Source organism: Haliotis rubra, unplaced genomic scaffold (genome assembly GCF_003918875.1).
Source record: "Haliotis rubra isolate DU_JTF1 unplaced genomic scaffold, ASM391887v1 Scf391, whole genome shotgun sequence".
Taxonomy (NCBI): Eukaryota; Metazoa; Mollusca; class Gastropoda; order Lepetellida; family Haliotidae; genus Haliotis; species Haliotis rubra.
Window position 1 is genome coordinate 60405 of NW_025767070.1, and position 15951 is coordinate 76355.

Below are 15951 nucleotides of genomic sequence, written 5' to 3' on the forward strand. Positions count from 1 at the left end.
AGATGTCTGCTCCAGGTATCTTGTTCTGTGGAGTGCCGCAAGGATCAGTGTTGCGGACAATGCTTATTACCCGTTATACAACACCTCGAAGAACACCAGATACCTCATCACTTCAATGCAGGTGACTCGCAAGTACAGAACAACTTTAAACCAACACCCGATAGTCAATCTGAAGCTAAACATGCAAGGAAACAGTGCATTGCTGGTGTCAGTACATGGGTGGAAAAGAATAAGCTGAAACTGAATTCAGACAAAACGGAGGAAATTCCAATCGGGCCTCCATCCAGATTACGGAAGTGTATTTTGGATCATCAGTGTATTTATTTAGCAGACATCACCTTCCAGCCATCTGACGAGAACCATGGTGTGTACCTTGACTCCTCGCTATCCACCTGAGGAACATCAGTGCCGTCAGACATTTCCTGACGAGAGACGCAGCTGCCTCCCTTGTGAGATCTCTGATATTCTCTCGAATAGATTACTATGCAATCACCAATCAACAGATGAGACGTCCGCAGCACATTCAGAACTATGCGGTCAGATTGGTCACGAGCATAAAGGCACACATAACACCAGTGCTCAACTCGCTTCACTGGCTCCGTATTCCTGGGCGATTCGTGTTGAAAACACTCTCGCTCAGTTACTGCCTATCTCAGTGATCTGACTGTCCCATACTGCATTTGAAGAACTCTGCGCTCTCGTAAACAGCTCATCCGGGTGCATGCCACCAACCCGAAAACTTTCGGCTGCAGATCCCTTCTCTGTCTCAGCAGCCACTCTGTGGAACTCTCTGCCCGAATCACTCAAAGTTGAGTCCATCTCTGGAGACTTTGAAATCCAGCCTTAAAACTCAATTTTTCAAGCAGTATTCCTAAAAAAGCTCATACCCATTGTGAAGAACTCAACTGCCTCTGATACCGTCGTCTGAGGCTATGCGTTTTGAGCATACCTTCCTGGCGTGTGGACAGCGCAATATAAATGTCATTATTGTTGTTATGCAGTATTGCCTGCAGTATTGTACATCACTTGCTTGATAACGGTGTTAGTAGCTTCACCGAAACGTCGCTCATATTAATAATAAGAAGTTGTATATCCAAAGAATTCTCCTCGTTGTCACATGTTCGTTTAGTCGTCAATCCAGTAAAACAAAGCCAAAGAGTCTGACAAATAAGATTAAATACGTATCCTCTTACAACAAGCAAAGAGTGCCGGGAAGGTTTTCAAATCCGGAATCTCTACGTGGGATATCTACCCAACAGTAAGGACTACAGTGTCTCACCTTCCTCAGTTTGCCGCTGCTGAAGCTCGGTTTTATGATGCTTCTTACCCTCCGCCAGTACTCATCGTCCAAGAAAAACACACTTATATTTAATGGGTAGGGCACGAGTGAGATTTTCTGGAACATATTGAACAGTAAGGTTTATAAAAGGCATGCATGTAACTTTCAGTGATAATATTCTCACCATCATGGTGCATTTGAATATCTGTTTTACAACGACGTGCATTCGGGGAGATAATTTTCGTACTAGTCCTTTCCAATAATAACGTAATCTGCTTTGCAACAATGTCATGGGTGAGATACTTGGAAGTATTGTTTACCCTCCTGTTTCTGAAAGTGTTGAAGCTCTTGACAAACACCTCCTTCAGAATGTCCAGATCCGATATAACATAGGCTGGCGTTCTTCCCATAAATATCCTTAGGTCAAGAAACAACACGGTATGAGAAATAGAGAACACTACACTCATGACATTACATTACCTGCATAAAATTGACTAAATAGCGTACTTTTGTTGTTTTTTATGCTTTCAACCCGAAAACGGTTTCATAAAGATGTTGCGGAAGAAGTTTGCAGAGCACTAACCTTTGTACTTCTTTTGACATTCCTGAATATGCGCAATTGAATATAGTTCTTATCTGTTTTACTTAATAAAAAAAGATAAAACATGTGGTAACGCTTTACATTTTAATAACATCAATTCTAAGATGCTTTGCTAAAAGATCAAAGGCGCCGACAGTACTTTTTCAGGCGATAAAGTAGACTTTTTGCATGACGTAAACACGCCATTCTCGTCTGCCCCCTCGTTATTAACTGACTGAGTTTAGTTTTACGCCGCTTTTAGCAATATTCCAGCAATATCACGGCGGGGGACACCAGAAATGGGCTTAACACATTGTGCCCATGTGGGGAATCGAACCGGGTCTTCGGCGTGACGAGCCAACGCTTTAACCACTAGGCTACCCTGGTAGTAGAAATGCGACGTTCATATTGCCCCATTTTGTTTACAATAATCACAAATGTATTAAAATAATTTAGAGAAGATATTTAACCGGAACGTAAACAGTTTATGAAACTGTTTATCATTTGTTTTTCTGGTACCGTGCGTCTTAGCGTAGGGGGCACACACGTCAGTAGAACAGCGCGTCCGTTAGCCCTTGGCGAAGATTGTTAATTAAGCTCACCGAAACCGTAATTTTTCTGTTTGCTTTCTGCCTTAGATCAATCGTAATTAACCCTAGAAAGTATTACATCTGCCATCTAAGAAAGGAAATACAGTTCGGTCTATCACCATGTGTTGTGTAATAAAGTACACTTTTGCCCTGCACTATTTTAGTTGATGCAGTAAAAGTTGTAGAATGAATGAATTCCAGTCATTCCAGCCTAATTGACTCACTTGTGTTTACGCATTCACCAAAAATAAAATATCTAATATTAATAAAATGACATTTATTTCTTGGAAACAAACATCCAACCTATTCAAAACAAAAAATCACTCACAAGATATTTTAGGTTTTCGAGATACACCACCCCCAAATGTACCTTCTTATACTTCTGTTACGGAGGTGAGAATTATTATATACTTCAGATTTAATCTCTCCCTTTTATGATAAGCCAGTTACGTATTTGTCAAATTAAAGAGGAATATGTATTCTTTTGAAGCACAATAGACTTTGTTTACCTCGAGCTTTTATACTCAGCAGCAAAATAAACGTCAGTACGAATTCAAAATCAGATAGGCACTGTAATCAAATCATTACAGAAATGGACATAACAAGCCGATCAAAAACATTTTTTTGTGTACAATATCTTGACACATCAATGAATAACTCATTCCAAGAAAGTACGTGAACGTTTGCAGTCCATTCAGACTCTTGACTTCAGTATCTAGTGTGACCACCACGAGCGGCTATAACTGCAGCACAGCGTCTATGCATGGAGTGCACTAATCGATTGATGAAGGCCATTGGCACCTTAAACCACACTCTGAGAAAGGCCTGGCGCAATAAATCGGCTGTGTTCGGCCTTGGTATGACATTATTCAGTTTCCTCTGAATTTCATCCAAAAGATGTTCAACTGGGTTGTAATCAGGACACCGTTCTGCTGTAGGAAGTCCTGTGTAGCTCTGGCAGTCTGGGCCCGGGCGTTATCATGCTGGAAAATGTTGTTCTGGTGACGTGCGAAATGTGGTATGACGTGGGGTCGGAGAGCTTGGTCGAGGTAGCGCACCGCTGTGATACCGCCTCCTCTCCCTGGACCAAGGTTCTGGAGCACCACAGTACCCACTCTCTGGTTCAGGTCTATTCCACCTCATACCATGATGCTTGCACCTCCCCCATGAGTCGCTTTCCATAACACATTGGTCAGAGTAAAGCTGGCCACGTCGTCGCCATATTCTTGTTCTGCCATCTGCAGTTGATCTGTGATCTGTGAACAGAACAGTTCTCCATTGCCTGTATCGCTAGTTTTGGTGTTGTAGGGCAAACTGTAGAAGTTCACGCCGATGACGAGGGGTGAGTATAGGTCCACGTTACGGTCTACGGCAAAGGAGCTTCCCGCTGTTAAGACGTCGGCGTACTGTATCAGTACTAATTGGTCTTCCGTGTGTTCCCATTGTCTGGCGTGCCGTTTCGGATGCCTGCATGAAGAGATTCTGTACATGATGTCGCACAACACGGCGGTCTTATCGTCTTGTGGTCACCCTTGGTCTGCCAGTACGGGGACGATCATTTCTGCTGTTGGTGGCCCGGAAACGTTGCTGCAGCCTGTAGATGGTCCGAACGTTGACCTGGATGTGATTGGCAACGGCTTGTGCAGTGTGGCCAGCTTCAAGTATTCTAGCGCCTGGTTCCTCTGAGCTGTCGTGAGCAGGGACATCCTGCTGACGTTGTAATGTGAATGTTTCAACCAGGTTTGGGGTTGCATTTTATGGGGCTGGTCCTTGTGAACAGCACGTGCAGCATGAGTTGCATGAAAAACATGGCGAACACCAAACCATCTCCGAGATCAGGTTGCGTTTTTGAGACCGATTTCCTGGGTTCCATTCTGAGTTTGGGAAGGAATGTCTTTGCTCAGGTAAAGTTGGAGATGTTGTCAAAAATATACAAACAAAGCATTAAATGAGTTTACAATTATCCGTTTCTGCGAAGGAAAATTCCAAACTGACGTTTCTTTTGCTGCTTAGTATATAATCAGATACTGTTAAGGGAAAACATTCGTATCTGATGAAAAACTTACACGGAAATTAAATATTTCATTCCAAATATGTTTATATAAAACATACATCATAATCAGTGAAAACAATAACTTTATCAAGATTTCACATGTTTGAACTTTAAGAATACCACAGTTTACTTAAGTGAAAAACAAACGGCATGATCAGTAATGCCAAATTTACATAGGTGTCTCCCTGTTACGGAAGTTATAATTTGACATGAAGTTCTCAAATATAAGCATAAACATGAAACAATGCCATCACTATCAATGTAATAATTCAGAAAAGGCAATATCACGGTAATTCTAAAAGCTACAAAGCAATATATGCTGTAACTTGCAACACGTTACGGAGGTTACACTAGAATTTGAACTTGAAACATATATTAAATTTGTCTGTTTTATCAAAACCAGACAAACGTAACATCCATCATGTTTCCATAGAGCACGTGAAGCACGTGAGGAACCCTGTGAAACAATGTCCGCTTTGCTATATAGATTATCGTCACGGAAGTTATGGAGGTTAGGATTTTTTTTCATCACTGACATCTAATTACAAAACCTGTCATCATGCGCATTTCAGTTTAAGATTTTAAATCCTCTTTCATCAATTATTTATTGAGTAATTTCAGTCTTTGTTAAATGAATGTTTACAGGAAGATATACATGTTATGGAGGTTAGGTCCTTAAGTGCGACATTCACAAAATCCAGTTCTAACGCGATGCTAAAGATATATAATTTGTTATGTTGAGATTAACGCTAATAATATATATTCAGTGACTATTTCTTAACCCTTCGAAATGAAAAATGCAATTATTTCTGGATGTATGTTGAAGTCACTCGTGATCATTAAAACTTTACGTAGGTTAGACGAGTTTAGGGCGACATGAAAACATCCAGAAAAATTTGAGTATGGATTTGGTACACTGTGGTTGAACCTTTTCTAGAAGAAATTTGATATATTTATCTCCAAGAAATAACATTAATTTTTGACAGTTCCAGCAACAGCATTGCATCACACCTTATTTAAATATAGAAATTTACTGGCGACATTGCATTTTTAGTGTCTTGAACTTATTACGACTAGTGTCTGGCACCGATACCAAACAGTAGTGAAACAGTTGGTTTTTGTTTTCTAGTCAGCCTTGCCTAAACAAAGGTTAAAGTCCCCCAAAACCATTTTCTTGCTTATTTTTAAATGCCTATTACCGTCTGTATGTTGGAGACATGGATAAAACGTAATATTACATTCAAAATGAAATCAGGTGCAGAGTGCATTGCTTTTTCAAAATATATTGGATAACTCTTTGCCATTCCAAAAATCTCAACTTTAACAATGTGACATTTGTGACAGTAACATCTTGACCGAGGGAGAGAGTGGTGTGTTATGCAACAGTTATTTCATGCCGCGCCGCAACTAATTAAATATGGACCAGGTGAATCAACGACCAGAAACGACACCCGAGCAAGATGTCACATAATCTGTGATGCTACTAAGCCAGACAATCAGATCCATTTTAGTCACATTGCAACAATCATAGGTTCCTCCATGAAGACTAATCCCACCCGAGAATCCATACTGGTAGTGATGGTGGAAAGACATGTGTCTACCTTCAGGAACAAGTAACTGATAACAGAAGTAGACGAGACCAAGACATAAAACTTCAGATACATTATCTAGTAAATGTAACATTGCTACAGAAACGGGCCAAATTCTGGAAAACGATTATAAGACTGTGAGTGAGATAAAATGTTACGTTTCACCGGCATATATTTTTTAAAGCATTACTTACAAATTTAGAATGTCATAATGCCAAGTTTATAAACAGGCAACACACTATGTAAACGACAATAATAGTCATATGTCGTTTGTGTATTACCTGATCTCTGAGATCCCTCAGTATGGCGTGTCAACGACCTTGAGTGAATACAGGCACTGTTGTGTTGGTTTGTATCCCAGATCCCATGTTACCCACATTGTAAATCTGAGGTCTGCATTACCCACATTGTAAATCTGTGGTCTGCATTACCCACATTGTAAATCTGAGGTCTGCATTACGTCGTTAGCATCTTAATTACTTCCAAAGGACCGCTAAAACCAATGATTCAACGCCAAGGGTTTCTCATTCATAAACAAATGGGATGAAAAAGGTTTCTGCATAACTAAACCAGTAGCTTCCAGCATTATTCCCGTTTGCCATACATACAATGTCAAGAACAGAGGGTGTTGATCCTGGTGTCCAGATCATCCAGAGTAAGTGTATGAGATGCACCTACCCATATACATTTCCGTACTTTCGGTTCCATTCTTTGAATTTGTGGAAGAAAGACTGTAAGTAGATAACATAGGTTTCTGCATTCTTCGTCATTTCTAAAACATGGCAACACAGACTGCAGCTCGTCCGGATAAATAATATATACTGAACCGCAAAAGAAATGTCGCACTGATAAGGGTTTCTTAAAGCACACACTTTAATTCACTATAATTAACAATCAAATAGGAGGACTGAGTTAAAACTTGTCAATTATGGTTAACACATTTTCTGGAATCACATTTAGAGTTCACACAAACAAATCACAAAAAACTGGTACCATTAAGATACCCCAAAGTCACTATCGTGTGTGGCCGCTATGGGCATCGATGAAACCGTTGCATCGTCTGTACATGGAATGAATTAGCCGGTCGATGAAGGCCATAGGCACTTGGGTCCATACTCTGCGAAATGGCTGATCGAGTCCAGCCGCAGTTGTCAGCCTTGGTTGGCGGCCATTCAGTCTGCTTTAAATTTCGTACCAAAGGTGATCTACTGGACTTAAATTCGGACTGAGTGCGGGCTATTGTAAGGTTTGGATGCCATGTTGTCTTAGGAAGTCCAATGTTGCTGTGGCAGTGTGGGCACGACTGTTGTCTTGCTGGAAGATGTGATTTCTGTAACGTCCAAAATGAGGTACAACGTGGGGTTTTATGATTTTATCAATATAGCGAGCAGCCGTCATGTCATTTCCTCATCCTGGACCAAGATTCTAGAACACCACGGTGTCAACTAACTGTTCAGACCGATTGCACCCCACACTATGATGCTTGGACCACCCCAGTCTCTTTCAACTCAATAGACGCATTGGAAAACATTTCACCACGCCCTCGCCATACTCTCACTCTGCCATCGACTGTCGAAACACAATATTTGGTGGAGTCTGTTTTGAGTCAGAAGTGGTCTGGCGTGCTGTTTCCGTCGCTCTGGGGAAGCAGTGCTCCAGATTGATGCGCACAGCCCGTCATTCTTGACGTTGTGATGTTAGTGAAGGTCGCCAACTGCGTTGACGGTCTTGAATGCTCTTAGTGACCTGATACCACTCCTGCTGTCCTAACATAAACATTAAAATGGTTGGCTACCCTCCGTGCAGTCTGGACAACTTGCAATTGTCCCACGACTTCGTTCCTTCTGATCTCTCGTAAGACGTGGCATGATGGTTGTGTCAAAACAAAAATGATTTCAGGCGAGCTTGGGACCCGCTTTCATTGGTAGGGTTGTCATGACATGCACGTGCATTTTCATTTTCACGAATGTCATACGGAACCTTTTACCATGTCTGCCTTTTTCGGTAATAACTGTCAATTTGGATTGAAAAGCAGGTTAAGAAAACGATACAAACATTATAAAAACACCACCTTTGAAAGAACAAAATTTTGCATTTGGTTTTGCAAAGCGACATTTCTTTTGTGGTTCAGTATATTTTACATTTCATAACAGCAACACTTATTGATACTAATGTTGTTAAAATTACTTTAACATTACAATTAGTTCAGTTTTTTCTTTATCCATGAATGTATGTATATTTCTTATTTTACTGACTTGTGACACGTAAATAATATATTGATGCCCGTCTAAAGTCAACAGTTAAATGTCAGTAAGATGAATGTCGGAACGGATGTTGTTTTCAGGACTGAAATACATGTTCACCATAACAATGAGGATTGTGGAATAAATATGAACATGTAACTACTGTCCATAATGTCACTCGGTCTACGAGTAAACATATTTTATCAATTTTAAAGAACTTATGAATTTTGCACTTTGCACATACAGGCACAGCCTTGTTAAAGCCATGACATTCATATACACCGGACTTGACGTACAAGTATGATTTCCCAAACGTGAAATCTTCTGTTTTGCTTCTTTTTATATTATACACACAAATATCGTCCTTCTTCCTTTCTTAACGTCTGGTCATTCATTTTAAAAAATTCATATATATATGTACATGTATATATATATACATATATGATCATAAATCAATCTGATCGCCGATGTTATACAAATATTTAACTGAACCTACAGATGAGAAGGCACTTCCGAAAACAGGATAGGGTGTTGGTCCACCGATGCCCTGTTTCTTGAAGTAATTGAAGTTCCACGTTCCATGTCTGAAAAATATGCATCATTGTATTTCACGAGGCCCAGCTGTGAAAGGTTCTTTAGTGTTTGGAAACATTGGTGATGTCGACATGGGCACTTTACGATTGCATCCACGAATCAAGGCACACTAACACTTTAGACGAACTGTTAAAATGGCATGCATTTCTACACTCTTAAAAGAATACATAGGTGATTTTGAGAATATTGGACTCATGTAACTGAGGCAAAAACAATACAAATATACAATTTCCACACGAGCAAGTTACAATTGTATTGTGCGAGTCTTCAGGGAGACTCGTAACGATTGTGTCTACAATTCAAGGTACATTCACACTTTAGACAAACTGATAAATGACACGCATTTCTAAGGCAGTGTATTAGTACTACGTTCTATTTAATCAGTGTGGATGCTAATTTCTCTACGCACATTATCTCTGTGTCTAAGGAGAGTAAAGGCTAGTGAACCTTTATTCCTGCTTTATTCAGTCTGTATTGATTACCGCACATGCAACCTGTCACATTCGTCTTGAGCTAAGTGGTCCACCTAAAGTAATACATGTATTGTCTACTCACATATAGATCAGCACAGCCACCGCCACGGCTAGAAGGACGTACAACGGGACGTCCACGAGGCCCAAGATCTCCATGTTGAAGGGATTGCTCTTGCTAAGTAACTAAGTTGACAAAATACTGCCCAGCTCAATCGTAAGGTCTCCAGCGAAATCACTTTGTGTGGTGCAATTCCGACTGACTGTGAATATAAGTGTTGTATTGCTCAGTCACAGGGGTCGTACAAAGGTCTGAAACTATTTCGTTCTGTGCGTCTTTATGTAACTCGGCACGAGACGAGGCGTAATCAGTTGCATTAATACCACTAGACTTACGTGAGTTATCTTATTGAAAATATAGATATATCTTTAAGCAACACTCTGTTCATCCAAGGACGGCAACACATAATAATGACTTTCTTACAGTAGTGTCTAACAGTAACAGCCAAACAGATAATGTGTGTTGTCAACAGGAAACGGGCAGAGTTGTCCTCACTATTCAAGGGCACAAAGTTCAATAACTGTGTTCTGTTTGCCTTGATCATGAGCAAATGTGTGTAAACAAGATGTCGGAATATGATGTAATGGACTCCAATATGTGTCGTAAGCTCGACTTTGAATAGTTATCAGCACATGATCTATACTTGAACATACCCGTCTCGCACACTGCATATATCGTTTATCCAATGTCATTTCAATACGATCTCATGCAACCCCTATTTATTACACTGGATATTCTAATAAAACAACGAAACATAGAGTAGTTTGGAGAAAATTATAAAGAGATATTTCTCTTTTTAATGGCCTAGAGTATCGTCATTTATTTGTCACTTCATTTCTCATCATGCGAACAATACCAGTTGAGAACAATTCTGAATAAAGTAATGCCCGGTGGTATGAATCTATATCATTGACCATGAAGCAGTTGCTAAGGCAGCAAGGTGTTTGTTTGTAAATTTTATCATTTTTATTTTTTGAATGAAACCGCTAGGAGCCTGTCTAAAAATAGTATATTCGGATAAGTTCATCTTTTGGAATTATGCTTAAAACCAAACCACTCTTTTGTAATTATTGTCGAAATACATACGAGAGGCACGTTTTGTAACTGTACTTGATTCGTTGCATGTATTAAATGTATTTGTGAAACCAACCCCTTTCCAAACCAAGCGATATCGTTGTTTTCGAATACCTCAATCAAGTCTTGCACAAATAGATGAGTGTCAATGACATGTCGTGTGCTCCTTTACTGAACTAGAACCCGGGACTCTACGTGGTAAACAATGTCTCGGGCAACATATGACCCTCACCATTAATGGACAGAGGTGGAAGTTCAAAAACTGTGTACAGCCCGATAGTTGCACTTTCCGGAAATTGTCTTGACATTTCAGCCTGTTATCCGCGTTGTGATTTCCATTTTCCATTCGGATGACATTTTGTCAAGTAAGCTGCTGGGAGAACACCTGACTATCAAAGCTGGTTTCAAAGATTGTAATTCAAAACAAATCGAAGGGTGTTAAATGGCTTTTGACGATACATCATAGTTGCACACAATAATATTCATACAAATAATCCCGACATCCGCCACCCCAGGAAAAATAAATACACTAAAAGAACCAATGTTTTTGATTGGACGATGTCAAAATTTTTGTTTCTTTTTTTCACCTTCAGACTGTAGTTAAGGATCCTATTCAACAAAATGAAAGAGAATCCATTTCGTTCACAAATGGTATCTTTTAAATGTTTGTCCGTCATTATTTAAGTATATGTTTCACGTTGATTGGCATTCTTCTTGATTCTCGCTCCATTTATCATAAAAAGTGTTTTTCTGCCTCTCTTGCGTACATATTGTGTTAGAATAACGAAGATTTTTCAGTGTCTGTGAAAGATCAATTGAACGTTTTGCAGGCACGTTGCCAAGCAGCCTATCATTATCTTGGTTAATAAGTATATGCTGTGAAATGTAACATATAAGTGTATGTTCATTAAGTTTCACGCGTTTTTATCCCGAAAGATGCCTATTCCTAAACTTTAACCTAATTAAAACTTTCCCGTAGCTTCTGCATGAATTTAATGTAACGATTCTTACAAAAGCAAATGTGCCTCGTAATGACGAGCAAAATCTTCAGAAACGGTTAACTTATTAATGACACGATGAAATATATTCAGCTGTTTAACATCTGCAAATTGATATGAATATTCGTAAGTGTTAATTACAAGGTATTATATGTTTCACCATGTGGCTACATACACTGTTACTCTTAGTGCAAAGCTGCTCGTAGCTCCTATACTTATATACTGGCCACATAAAGAAACTGTGCACACAGAAAATATAAAGATAGGCACACAGCGTCTTTATGCATAAATAAAGGTGTGAACATAGCAAGTATTGGAGACAATCAAACGCTCATGCAGGTGCCAGGCGACGTGAAGTCATTGATAGTGGCCTATGGACTTGCAATGTGTTACTGCACGTGCAGCCTGTGCAGCTGCACACGACATGTGAAACTCAGAAATTGCTGTCACTGTCGAAAGCTTGATCTTTGGTCATTCAAACGTTCACAAATTCACATGAGAAGTCACATGCACATCATGCCAAGATTAACATGTGCTCAACGTCATGAAGCCATTGGAATGGTTCGAGCAGGCATGAGCCAACAACAGGTGGTTTTGCCAATGCCATCGTAACACGATATCTGCATTGGTCAAGCGTTAGGGAAACAGTAATGACGTCGCCGACCACCCACGTTCTGGGCGTCCCAGAGTAACGACGCCAAGACAGATCAGATGGATTCGGGTGACTGATATCAGACACAGGTTCCAGACGGCTGTGCTTCACGCGCATGATGGTCATACCCGTTATTGACTTTGTGACTTCGACGTGTGACCCCCGACTCAATTTTGAACATCTGACGTCATCGTTACGGATATTGTTCATGTTCTTTTGACATGTTGTTGAGGCCCGATACTTCAGCTAATAAAGTGTCTGCATCATGTCGTCTTTTCTGTGTTGTATTCCAATTCTGAAGGAATTTTCCGTGTGCACAGTTTCTTTATGTGGCTAGTATACATCATCAAAGGGCTAAGATCACTTTTTAAGGAACGGGTCTCTGAATGGGATTTAAAGCACTGTCGGTGATGGCTACTTGTTCTACTTCCACTGATTACGTGCCAAAACATCTACGAATCATGACATCTGAATGTCTTAAAAGACTACCAATTCCATATTCATTTCATATCCTCGCCCACACAAAGTCTTACAGGTTTGTCCTTTATTTAATAGTACTAACATAATCACACAGTTGTGGTTGTGGAGCATCGAGTTTCACGCTTGAGTGTGAATGCTATGCTGTTTTTGACATAATGGAACAATAAGCACCGGTATGTTTACATAAATTCATTTGATAATTATATGACTCTTCAGCCGGCAAAAGAGGTAATTCAGAGAACAGCTATCAGACCAACAGAATGTCCATAGGCACCAGCCATTTATTCCGCCGTATCTCTATGGTGAAGATGTATTTGTTCAATGCTACAATACAAGAAGTGTAAACGGATTACAAACCTTCTGAACTCAGTGTCTTCACATATATTGTATGATCTTCATTTCAAAATCTCATTCCACGGAAAGATCACTGTATCGCAAGGGCAGCTCTGTCTCGCAAGGGCAGCTACGCTCATTACCAATCTATCGTCACAGAGGAAAAACACTGTTATGCATCATTAAGTTGAACAAGTCCCCTAACCAATATATCGCTAAGATTAATACAGTCCTTGGTCTATCTGTCGGTGAACAAAGCTAAGCCGGCAAAATGCCCCTCGTGCCTGGCGTGAAGAACGCTCCTGTTCTATTTCTTGTAAAGATCAACATCCTTGATCGGACCTACTCTCATCAATTCCGTGTTCGGCACATATCATGAAGATGTGAAATAATGTCTTCAATGAATGAACAAAGCTACTAGTGTGCCAAGTGCTACGCGTGATGAACACTTCCTATGGGTCTGGATTGGTTGCCCGTTACTGAAACTGCTTATATATAGAATGTCATTGCAGCAGAATGAAACTTAAATGAACGAATCACTGAAAATTAGTTGCACCCGCCATCCACCAATCACAGCACAATTTTGCGTGATCAAGATGAGTGAATCGAGTGAGTGTGTGAGTTTAGTTTTACGCCGCACTCAGCAATATTCCAGCTAATTGGCGGCGGATTGTAAATAATCGAGTCTGGTCCAGCATTGATCTGCGCAATTGGGAACCGATGACATGTGTCAACCAAGTCAGCGAGCCTGAACACCCGATCTCGTTAGTCGCCTCTTACGACAAGCATGGGTTACTGAAGATCAATATTCTAACCCTGACCTTCACGGGTTGTGATCAAGATGAATTGGCAGTACCGGGATTTGGAACATGTAACGTTTTTGTGTTGACGGTTTAAATTGGCTACGCCCTGTGTGATGTGTACCTGATAACAGTTCTTTTTTATGAATTATTTGTCTTAAGCATGTCCGTTTTAACGGCTGTGATTCAAATGCATTGCTCAACTAAACCGGGAGGCACTATGCATGGTTGTCTATAAAGTGTATACATTCATTAATCAATTCAAACAGAAAATGGATATGAATTTATTCAGAATGTGTGAAAGAAGATCAAAGAATATATAAATTTAATAAAATAATTCAAGGATTTTATGGAGCATATAGATATTTTTAATTAATATTAATTTGATTAAAAACTAATGTTATGAGAGTGGTTTTTTTTGTCATTTGTATTATCATTGATTAAGTGATAGTTATTATGGGTCACAATGTTTGAAGTTTTGAGTGAGGGTTTTGGCTCGCATCTCGCATCATATATGTTCAATGGCAATACCATTTTTTGCGGTACGCCTTTTTGATGGCGCTTCAGAGTTGCCTCCCTTGGCAATCTTGTTTATTTACGGTTTTCATCATGCCTTGGAGTTTTCCACCGATTTCGACGGATTTCTATAAAGTTCTGTGTGGATAATGATACAGCCTAGCATTGCTAGAATGCTCGAGAACTGTGTAAAAGCTATATAAAGGCTGGTTGTTGTGTTGTGCGCGGGGCTTTATTACATGACTGGATTTGTGTACATCATTCTGCCTTCGTCAAGTTGATCAACATTGCCTATTTCCTGTTGTCATTGTAAACAACCTTCAATCAGTATAACTGTTCACACTGTAAACATCAAGACTCTGATGAGTTAATATTTTATATTTGTGACCCAATGTTATAGATTTGTGACTCAATTGCATTGTACTAGATATCTGTATTGTCATTCATTGTAGCTTGCTCATTGTTGGCTCAATATATTATTGAATATTTTAGACTTGTCTGTGTTCTATTTTGCTGCTTCAAAGGGGCCTCTTAAACCTTTTGTCACGGCAAATTATTAACCGTAACACTAACACTACATCTTCTTTTCGTGCAGCAAGTCATAGGGGAAAGGTCAATGTGTATGGATAATTTAAGGTTATGCATTTTAATTGTTTAGCAAATCATGCAATTTGCACACGTGAGGCCCTTTCTACATCAGCTATTGAGAGTGAACATACATATCCCGCATAGGGACTCCCAACGTTACCTGTCCACATACCAGGAAGTATAAACCGCGTCTCAGTACAAAATGGGTGTGGAAAGAGAACCTGACGATATTTGACTGATTCTTACATCGGACTATTTTAATGTATCGATGTCAGGAACTAAACACTGCTTAGGTACAGAAGGAAAGTCACTGTGGTGACTGTGTAGCTGACGATATTCTGTTGATGGTAACATGAGATACTCAGTCCGTTTGTAGATTATCGCTGCGGAATTAATATTAATTGCACATGAGCCTTACTGAAGTTACTGTGAAATTTAAGAGTTGTTGTACCAATATCAATGCCACGACCGTATTTATCAATCAGTTTGACATACACGATATACCAAATTCTACCATGAATCAAGGAAATACTAGATTCTGATTGGTTGTTCAGAAAAATCAGACGGCATTAATTCTGGATTGACGCTCATCTGATTTTAAGGCTGCTTCACTGTGCATTAACAAATCTTATTGTGAGAACTTTTTGCGTTTGACCACAAACAACAACTCCATGGATTTTGACGGTGACTTTGGAATTTTCCACATAGGCAATTTTTCGGAAGTTTCCAAGATGGATATCAGCAACGAGAAATTTATTGAAATTGTCTCTACTATTGATACCTCAGGTGAACTGTCTATCACATATTTTTTTAAGTAAAACGCTGTAAAAGTTTCGTCTGCTTACAATCCAGTCACAATAATTATTGGCCCTAACTTTTTAACAAATTTCACAATGAAATTTCAATACAATTTTAGAAATCTTCGCCAATGCTGCTACAACGAAGAGGGACCTAAAACCGGTTGAAATAAAGGAAGAACCAAAAGCAGGCAGCAGTAACGAAACTGAGGGTAATAAATTTACATGAAAATAATCAGATCTCCGCGTTAACT

General features: G+C 39.6%; 2 long non-coding RNA genes across 2 annotated transcripts; both read right to left on the minus strand.

Annotated features, from left to right (window-relative positions):
• Positions 1 to 1279: 1279 nt before the first annotated feature.
• Positions 1280 to 6848, minus strand: LOC124286803. The gene is made up of 3 exons (XR_006901122.1): positions 6770 to 6848; positions 1600 to 1696; positions 1280 to 1396 (listed from the first exon to the last, which is right to left on the minus strand). It is a non-coding gene; the product is annotated as an uncharacterized LOC124286803 (long non-coding RNA).
• A 2040-nt stretch (positions 6849 to 8888) lies between these two features.
• On the minus strand, positions 8889 to 9610 carry LOC124286805. The gene is made up of 2 exons (XR_006901123.1): positions 9484 to 9610; positions 8889 to 8918 (listed from the first exon to the last, which is right to left on the minus strand). It is a non-coding gene; the product is annotated as an uncharacterized LOC124286805 (long non-coding RNA).
• Between the last annotated feature and the right edge of the window lie 6341 nt (positions 9611 to 15951).